This window comes from Triturus cristatus, chromosome 9, assembly GCF_964204655.1.
Source record: "Triturus cristatus chromosome 9, aTriCri1.1, whole genome shotgun sequence".
Classification (NCBI taxonomy): Eukaryota; Metazoa; Chordata; class Amphibia; order Caudata; family Salamandridae; genus Triturus; species Triturus cristatus.
The window spans coordinates 131,718,242-131,728,128 of record NC_140592.1 but is presented as its reverse complement, the minus strand read 5'-3'; positions in this window follow the sequence as shown (position 1 = coordinate 131,728,128).

Sequence of the window (9,887 nt, the reverse complement as noted above, 5' to 3'; positions counted from 1 at the left end):
CCCAGTTCTGTTCTGCGTGCTCTCCTGTATCTCTCGCGCGCTGTCTGCTTCGTGCCACTTGTCTGCGCTGGCGCTTAAAATCCTCAGGGCGCTGCTGAGAAAGCAGAGAGGAGATGTGAGCCGGCAACCGGAGCCTGGAGGGGGAGAGGCTGAGCAGCGTGCAGGGGGGAGGGAGGTGGAGTTTGTGGAGAAGAGGAGACGAGCTTCTGGGACGGATGCGCTCGCGAGAAAGATGCGGTTTCTCTTATTAATAAGTATCATAAACTAAGAACACGTTTTGTTTACTGAGGTACCGAGCCGCAGCCTGCTGAAACATAATGCTGCTAACCAGCTGTCTAACTCGCTTTACACTGCAGTGAAGAGCTTCCCTCGTGTTATTAGCTCTGAAGGATGCAGGAGGAGGCTGGGAGCACACATCCACTCCTACATGTTTTAACATGGCACACGCTCTAGACATATTGCATTTCTGTGGTCAGGCTTTAACAGCAGTCCATGCCCTTCAGAGCATCACAGTATATACAAGCATTAGTAAAGTAAATAGGTCCAGCTTTAAAGTACCAAAGGATGCTAACAAACATTCACAAGCGCTATTTGTAGATGTTGCATGCACAAAACTAAGGAACGTTACATCCAGCCCTATTGGCTTTATCGGTGCAAGAGGGTGCAAGAGGGCAGTAGCAAAAAAGATTCTTTCTGTGCAGAATTCGTATGTGAGGTCAATAATTTAATACGAAAAACATAGAGATGATTGAGGGTACTTTTTGGAAGTAAAACAGTCCTTTCTGCATTTCAATGAAAGTACTTCCTTGATGGTGAAATGATACCCAAACAGTCAATAGTGTGGGGTGATAGGGAATTACTCACATTGGAAGAGCCAAAACCCACTCTGGGTATATTGTGACTAATTGGTAAGATGTCATGCAGACAACTGCACGGTCAACTCAGAGCTAAAAATAAAAGAGTCCAGTACAATAAATGGAAGAAGAAGACAGATAAATGTGTGCAATGCACCTAGGAAGTGCATATTTCCTATCTAATGGGGTAATTATGATGGCGGCCATTCTCCCCTCACCAGAAAAGGATGGCGGGTGGTGTGCTGGCGGATGGAAAGACCATCACCCACGGGTTTGACACAGACAATCGTGACGATTGCCTGTCGGACCCACCCTGCATTCACAAAATGGTCTAGCAGGCCCTGCTCACCAAATTTGGATGCTGCACCCCGCCAGACTGTATATGGCGGTTCAACCGCCATTCAAAGGCTGGCGGGGATGTACTTTGGTGGCCCGTTGCGGGCCCCCCTTTTGCAGGGGCATGTTACTTGTGCACTTGGGGGGCACCTATGGTGCCCCCCTACAGTTCCCTATACCAGGTGGCAGGCACCGCATGGTGCTTGCCACGTAGGTCAGGGAAACGCACAACATGCATTTTTATCATTGCGGCCGGTGCTGCAGCTAGCAGCACCCGCCGCAATGGTAAACGTGCACAACGCCACCACCACAGTGGCGTTCGCATTGTAATTACATGTGCGTGACCGCCGCTATAAAGGCGACTGGTCCCAATTTCAGGGACGATGGCGGACGGGCTTAAGTGCTTAATTGGTAGAATATTAAGTGCCAGGGCTCTGACCAGGAGGCCACTGCAGCTTGCACCACCCATCGCCCTTGTCATCACTTCCAAAAGAACTACTAACCCTCTCTCGCATGTAAATGCGACAGTTCAGATTATTCCAGGTCCTCAAAGCTAAAGGAATGGCTGGGGAGGCAGGTATGGGTAATTTTAATATATATTGTATTCCTAAACAACCGTTTTTCTGCTCATCTCTAAATTAGATGAGCAGCGCCACCATTTGGTAGACTGTTCTGAGTATGGTGTTGACAATTGGAAACCAATTAAGTGCCGGTGCTGAGCATCGGAAAGTACCGTCTCAAATTAAGCACTGGTTTCAAGGCACACAGCTCTGCAGATATTGCTTATACAATGTGAGGTAGCTGGATTTCTGTTTCATGCACACTATTTATGTCAAAGGACAAAGCGATAGGTATCTTATGATTTTTTGTATTAAGGCCATGGTTGGTCTGGCAAAAAGTCACAAACCTCAAGTGGCTAGTTGTGCAAGAAATGTTTGGCAAAATATCATTAAATTCTCCCTCAAAGCTTCCACAGCTCTATTTACTTAGGTAACATCTTCCATATGATGTTAATCTTTGAGCTTTTTAGGATGTGTGGATGGACTCTATGTTAGGTCAGTGGAAAATCTAGGTCATCATCAACAGTTACAAGAGAGACTTACTGATTTCTCTCAATTCCATCTATGTCATTGTGGCTTGGACATTGGACATAGATTGTGGAAAACAGCAAATAACTCAGATCTGGCTACCCCCTCCTCTAGTCTTGGATCCTGACATCTGTCAAGATGTGCATGATTCCGCTGTGGTAGCAGGCCCTGAAGATTATGTCCACTACTGATATTGATTTGTTTTTGGGCAAATTGTAAGCCCCTGCCTCTGAGGACCTTTCACAAGCGAGGTTGGACAGTAATGTGGAGGGCAACCTGAGCATGCATTTTCTTTCATTCCATCACTCCTGAGATGATTCTGTGTTTTGAAGATCCTTCAGAGATTTAGAACTGGATGAGTTTGCTACAAAATCAGTTCCTTGCTTCCCATTTTCTATTCTCACATCCAGGAGAAATTTCTCTGGGAATGGAAATTCTTCCTTCTCAATAGCCGTCAGCTCTCTTGAATGTCCTTACTCCTTTTCTTCCGATTCCCCATCTCATGTTCCTCAACAGGATGGAGGCTGTCTTAGTGATCATCTGTGTTGGACTTCACCTTTTTTGCTGGGTCATCCAAGAATGTTTTCCCTTCCTCCGGAATGTTTTCTGATCTGTTGTTGGTGGTTTTAGGACTCTGGGCACTATCACTGCTGATCAGTGCTAAAGTGCATGTGCTCTCTATGGTAAACTTGGTAAGAATGGTCTACACCTGTTTGGCATATTTAATTTACCTGTAAGTCCCTTACACAGTAGTTTCCCACACACCTAGGGCCTGTAAATTAAATGCTACTGGTGGTCTTGCAGCGCTGCTTTTGCCACCCACCTATGTAGCCTTTCAAATATGTCTCAGGCCTCTGCCACTGTGGTTGCCACGTCTGTAATTCCCCTTGTACTACATATCTCTCACCGCTAAGGTAGGCCCTAGCTAGCTCTATGGGCAGGGTGCAGTGTAGGTAAAAGGTAGGACATGTGCCTTAACTGTGTGGCATGTATGGGTAGTGACAAACAGCCTATTTGGTTTCTCACTGCTGTGAGGCTGCCCTCTCATAGGAATGCATTGGGGATTCCCTGATATGTGATTCAGTGGTAATTCCTGATCTGAGAGGGGTGGCGTGATCAAGTTTGGTAGGTTTGGAATAGTAATGATAAATCCTGCTTATTGGTGAAAGCATATTTATTATTACAATTTTAGAAATGCCACTTTTAGAAGTAGGCATTGATGTGTGCTATGTGTCTTTGTGCCTGCCTGTTTTGTATTGACTGCCTGGCTTTGGAGTGACAGGGGCTGGGGAGGTGCCGTGTCTTCAGAGAGTCTGGATGAGTCAGCGCTAGGCTGATTAGGCGTGGCCTGCATTTGGAGTGGTGGGAGGAGCAGCACCTGCACCTAAATAGGGCTGTGCCTACATTCCACAATGATGACTCCATCCCACTGTGGTGTGTCTGGGACCAGGGCTTATACCTACAATGGGGAGTGTTGTTCACTGAAAATATATTTTTAAGTGCCCCCCAGAACTGGTTTGGACAGGGCTCAGACACCTACTGGTATAAGTCCTGGGCTGTGAACCCATATTTTGGGCTTACTTTAGAACTGGAAGAAGAGGACTGCTAGGTGCCAGAAGGAACCGCCACTAGGGACTGACCCGCTGCCTGCTGGGTGGCTGAAAAAACTTCCACTCTGCTGGGTGACCCCGTATGCTGGCCTGACTTAGTGCCAGGCAGGCGCTTTATTGGTACAATAAGCGCTTGGTGAGCACTCTGCTTCAGATGCCCTGAAGTGCCCTGGGTTGCAACAGCATGTGCAGCCCTACTCGGATAGCGGGATATTTTTTTATCATGGGCAGCGCGAGTGGAGCTCTGTTGTGGTGAGGCCCCAGTGAGTGCTCTGGCCAGCGTGTGAAGAGCGGTCTGGGGGTGTCGACAGTGCATGCAGCACTGTCCTGTCTTCAATGCTCTGTTGGGCACCTGGCTTTGCCGAGGAGACCCGACAGAGATTGCGCTCTGTATTCTCAGGCCACAAAAAGCTGCCAGAAGTCAGGCAGTGTCTAAGCCTGTCTGTGGGCAGGGCCCACGGCCGTGAGCAGGAAGGAGCTAGAGTCGGCGTAGGCCTGCGTACCGTGTGTGGCCGTCAGTGAGTCTCCTCTGTCCAGGCGGGAGGCCCTAGCCCAGAGAAGGCTTCTCGCCATGCGAGAGGTACAATCAGGTCCCGACACGCAGGGAGGACCGAGCGAGGTCTCCCCGCCAACTGGCTGGAAGTCAGGCAATGTCTGAGCCTGATGATCACGAGCAGGAAGAGAAGTGGCACCACGCACCATGGAGAGCTGGGGAGGGCTCCAGGCATTGCAGCAGCTCTCCAGCATTGTGGAAGGTATGATGGCTGCTGCTCAGCCTACGGTGCTTGCGGAGGGGGGTGAGCTTCACAGTATACGTGGCAGTCACACCATGCAGTCGTGGGCGGCTGCATTTGATCCACTACATGTAGCGGAGGACCGAAGAGGTCCCTCCTCCGGAAGAGGTGTGGCGCAGCTGCCAGGGCAACTGACGCCGGACGCTGGAAATCACGGTTCGATCCCCGGCACCGGCGGCAGGGGTCTGCCGTGCACAAATAGCTTGCTTAATCTTTCAGACGGCCCCCAGCACCGGGAAACCTACGGGTAGCTGTGCGCTTTACAAATACAGGATTATTATTTATTAACGGGGACATGATTGTTTTTGCTTGCCTAGATCCCATGTCTCTCCATAAAGTGCTGCCTTTGCTGTGATTTATGGACTGGCGGGCTGTAACCTACATGGTACCAAAGGTGTATAATAAGCACAGACGCTTTGTGCAAGTCTGATGATTGGGGTACCCCCTAACCACTGTATTTTATGCCCTAGTTTGGGGTTCCGCCTGTATTGTTATACTGGGAAACTGCACCATAAGGTACAATGAAGTTGCACAGTAATGACGTTCTTCTGACAGGGGCCATATACATGTCTTTATATTATTGCCCCACATGTTATGACTGACAATTGCCTCCAGGTGAACAAAGTGTCATGTGTTTACTTAAGTGTACTGTTGCTGATGCTTATGCATAAGGTGTTTTGCTAATGGCAATCCTACCAATAGTTATTGGTTATCCCCAACTGTGATGTTTATGATAGTGGCCCGATTGGCTAGGTGGTTTATATAATGCCTGTCACGTCATAACAAGTGCCTGATGGCCAAGTATATATATGTGATGGTGTTCTAGTGTGTTTTATGGATAATACAAAGGCTATTTTTATATAACCTTGTGTGGAATTTATTTTGTGGTGTGCCTTGTGTGTCACTGCTGTGTGAGTGTGTTGCTCAAAAGCTTTGCACATTGCCTCTGGGATAAACCTGACTGCTCTGCCATGCTACCAAGGGGGTGAGCAGGGATTGTCTTTAGTGTGTAACTCCCTTGCCCTGACTAGAGTGGTGGTTTCTGCCTGGCTTAGGCACATGCCATAGCCAGCCAGAAATCCAATTTCTAACAATCTGCCAAATATTTAAAGGAGAGGGCATCTCTCAGAATAAATGTTAAGAGACTGTACGTCCAGCAACATGAGTTGCACAAGGGTTTAGCTTTGAGTGTTCTAGCTTCCAAATGACCGGCTGCTTTAAAGGATTCTTATCAATGGGGGGCATTGCTTAGTGCTTGGTGCAATAATGGTCTTGGTGTCTGAGATTGTGAACCAACCAATGCCTTGGCATTTCTCCATTTGGCTTTTGAAATTGGCATAACATCTTCCATCTTTGGGGCTCCTTGGGATCTTTCTTTGGTGTTCACAGATCATCAGAACCCAGTGTTTCAGAATGGACAGTGTCAAATAAGATAACTTCAGCAGTGCAGGTCTGTGTTATGAATCTTGATGATAGAACACGTTTTGCCCTGAGACATATAATTGAAAAGTGGATTGTACCAAGGCAGATAAGTATACATGGCCTTGTTTGACTCGATAAAGGCATGTAATAATACAAAACAGTCTGTTTACACATCCAAACCTGGAAGATAATTTGCAAATTACATCAATTTAAAGAAGACACAATAGCCCAGGTGTTAGAAATGGGGGTCTCCAGTTGGCAGAGGAAAGTACTTTTGTCCAAATAGGGACCATTGCTTCTAGTCTGGGTAAGGGGGATACATACTTTATATAACCCCTGCTCACCCCCTGGGTAGCTTGGCATTGAGCAGACAGACTTAGCCCAAAGGCAATGTGTAAAGTATTTGAAATCAAAACACACAGTAATACAGTGATAACACCACAAATTGACACCACACCAGTTTGGAAAAATAAAGTCTCTTTATCTAAACCCAACATGACAAAAATCCAACATACATGTAATAAGAATATGACTCTAAAAAGGATTCAAGCAACTGGGTCCATAAAAAACTATGGATGCGTGATTTCTCACAAAATACCTGTAGATGGTTAAAAATTCACAGGGCCAAACAGCCGCAGAGATGGGAAGCATGGGCAACAAAGAGATGCGTCACTCCCTGAGACCTTGGGGAGGCAATGCAACAGTTCTGCTGCACACAGGAGGAGTGATGTGTTGAAACCGGTCTGTAGGGGGAAGTGATGCGTCGACTCCAAGATGATTCTGGTCCTCGGGTGATGTGTTGGGAAAACTTGCCGCACAGGTATGATGGGTTGAAATCAGGGAAGTGTCGGCAATTGCTGCGGCAGCGTCGAGTGGTGCTGCTTTGGTTTCCTCAGCAGCGATCCCTCAATACGTTGGTTCTTGCAGCCGCAACACACTGCGACGGTTTCGGCAGAGGCACGGCGATGCATGGAGATTCTTCTTGCACGGCGGTGCTGCATCGGGGAAAAACAGTAGCTAGAGAGCGATGCATCGATTTCTTAGGTTCTTCTTGTCTTCCAGCTCCCAACAGCAGGAACAACTTCCTGAGGACCACAACTGGAACAGACACCACCTGGCAGAACAGAACTCTCAACAACAGAGATCAGCGGAGCTGGGGGGGAAGTCTTTGTGTCCCTAAGACTTCAGAACAGGAAGCCAGCACACACAGGCCGTTAGAGATCTTATTCAAGCAGGTTCACATCAAAGTTCCAGACTTTGTCTTTTCCTTGGCAGAAACAGCAACTGCATGCCAACCCCACACAGCACACATCAAATGGGCCGTACTCCTCCTCACAGATCTTCAGCTCTTCTACTTGGTAAAGGTTCCTCTTGTGTCCAGAAGTAATCTAAAGGTCTGGGGTTTCAGGTGTAATACTTATACCCAAAAATGTATTTCTTCTCTTTGTACAAAGGTGTCTGAGCCCAGTCCAAACCAGTTCTGTCCTCACTGGCGCAGAATGACCACATGGGGTGGAGATAGCATTGTGCAAGGGAGATAGGCACTATTCAGGTGCAAGGAAAACTCCCCCCCCCATTACTCTAAATTCAGCCAAGGTCTATTCAGCTCAGCTCTGAGTCATCCAGGAAGGGCCAAGCATGCTTGAACGCTCCAGTGGCTGTCTACAGTGAATGAACATCCCCAGCCCCTGTCACTCCAAAACCAGATAGTCAATACACAAACAGGCAGAGGCATACAGAATAGTTAAACAAGAAAATGCCAACTTTCTAAAAGTGGCATTTTCAAACACACAATTTAAAAACCATCTTCACTAATGATGTGTTATTAAATTCTGAGTTCAGAGAGCCTAAACTGTATTGCTCTATCTTGTTGAATGGGAAGTTATGCTTGTAAGATGTTAAAAAGTATTTCCCATTCTATCCTATAGGGCAGACAGCCCTTCAATAGTGAAAAATTAAATTGGCAGTTTTCACTATCAGGACATGTCACACACACCAATATATGTCCTACCTTTCACATACACTGCACCCTGCCCAGGGCGGTACCTTGGTCCCACCATAGGGGTGCCTTACATGTAAGAAAAGGGAAGGTTAAGGGCCTAACATGTGGGTCCACTTGCCAAGTTGACATGGCAGTTAAGAAACTGTGCACAGACACTGCAGTGGCAGGTCTGATATACCTTTTCAGCGTTACTCATGTGGGTGACACAATAGGTACAGCAGGCCCACTCAGTGCATTTACTAGGGGCTTACCAGTAAATCAAATTTGCCAATCATGGATAGCCAATCATGATAACAATTTACACAGAGAGCACATGCACTTTAGCACTGATTAGCAGTAGTAAAGTGCCCAGAGTCCTAAAGCCAACATCAACAGGTCAGGAATAAATAGGAAGAAGAAGAATAAAGTTTGGGGACAACCCTGCAAAAAGGGCCAAGTCCAACACCAGTCAACTTATGCAAGAAAAAAACCCAACATATTAAAATCTGAGAACTTGGTGGGTCAATACTTAGAAGAGTAGAAGCCAAACTCAAAACGACCAGGTCTCCTACATTCACTGTACAGAAAAAAAGAGGAAAATACCCAAGTCGTAGCACTTTTGAAATCTCTACAACGAAAAAAGATGCAGCTCCAAAATATTAACCCACACATTATGTGATCACAATCACTGCCATCGAGGCCTGGGTACAGAGAGCACTAAAATGATGGCAATGACAGAGACCGCCATGAGAGTTTAGTACCAACACATTCCATAATGTGAATGGCTTTGCTATTGAAACCAATAAGTCTCCATAAGTCTCTGTAAACATGCATAAAATTGAGCAAGCACTGGATTTGAAAGTAAATTAATGAAAAGAGAAAATACACATTTATGTAATATTTATATTTTGCAAACAAATAATAGTTTGTAAATATGTCTTCTGGCACTGAGAACAAACTCTGGGCAAATGCTTATAAAACCTGGTATCTCAGCTTGTGTCCTAAGGCACTGACAAGGCATTACTGGAGGAAGGTCACGCTGTGAATGCCCTGTGCTACTGAGAAGAAAAAGAAGACAAGCTCACTGTGCAAGAGTAATCTTGTGCTGAGAAGGCACTCCCAGAAGAAGCTAAATGAACATGGGATTACAAAACAATTAATAAGGCACTTACATTTGAAACTTTCATGATTGGTATCCTTTAAATCCGAGATGACACCTCTGGAAAAAGTGAGAGTCCTCAAGAGCTGAGGAGGGACTGCGGGTAGGGTGAATGATAAGAGTATTATTTCAAAATTATTGAGCTGCTATAATATCCTGACAAAAATATTGTCAAGTCAAAATATATAGAAACAGAATATAGAAGAGAATAGTGTTTTTTATCTATGTACTATACTTTATCAGCTGTATTAAAGTTCTTTTTTCATTAATCTAACACAGTTTTATTTATATTGAATATTTGCAGGTGTCATTGTTATAATATTTGTTTTATATGTTTTGTATGTTTGTAAGTTTTAAAGTGCAATTTTTTTTCATATACATAGTAATTTATAATTTAGTAGCAAGTTGTTGAGTTTGTAAGAATATATGGTGGGAAATATTTAAATTATATATTTTTTATTTTGAATTAATGTTTTGTGCTAACTAAATATTTTTGTTTGGCAATCGTGTTTTGCGTTGATTAACCCCTTCGCTGCTGCGGACATTCCGCTGCAGCGCTGGGGGGGGGCAGGGGGGCAGCGCGGCGGGCCGGTGCTCATGACGGAGCCGCTCCGTCATGAGCCACAGTTGAGCTGTGCTCATG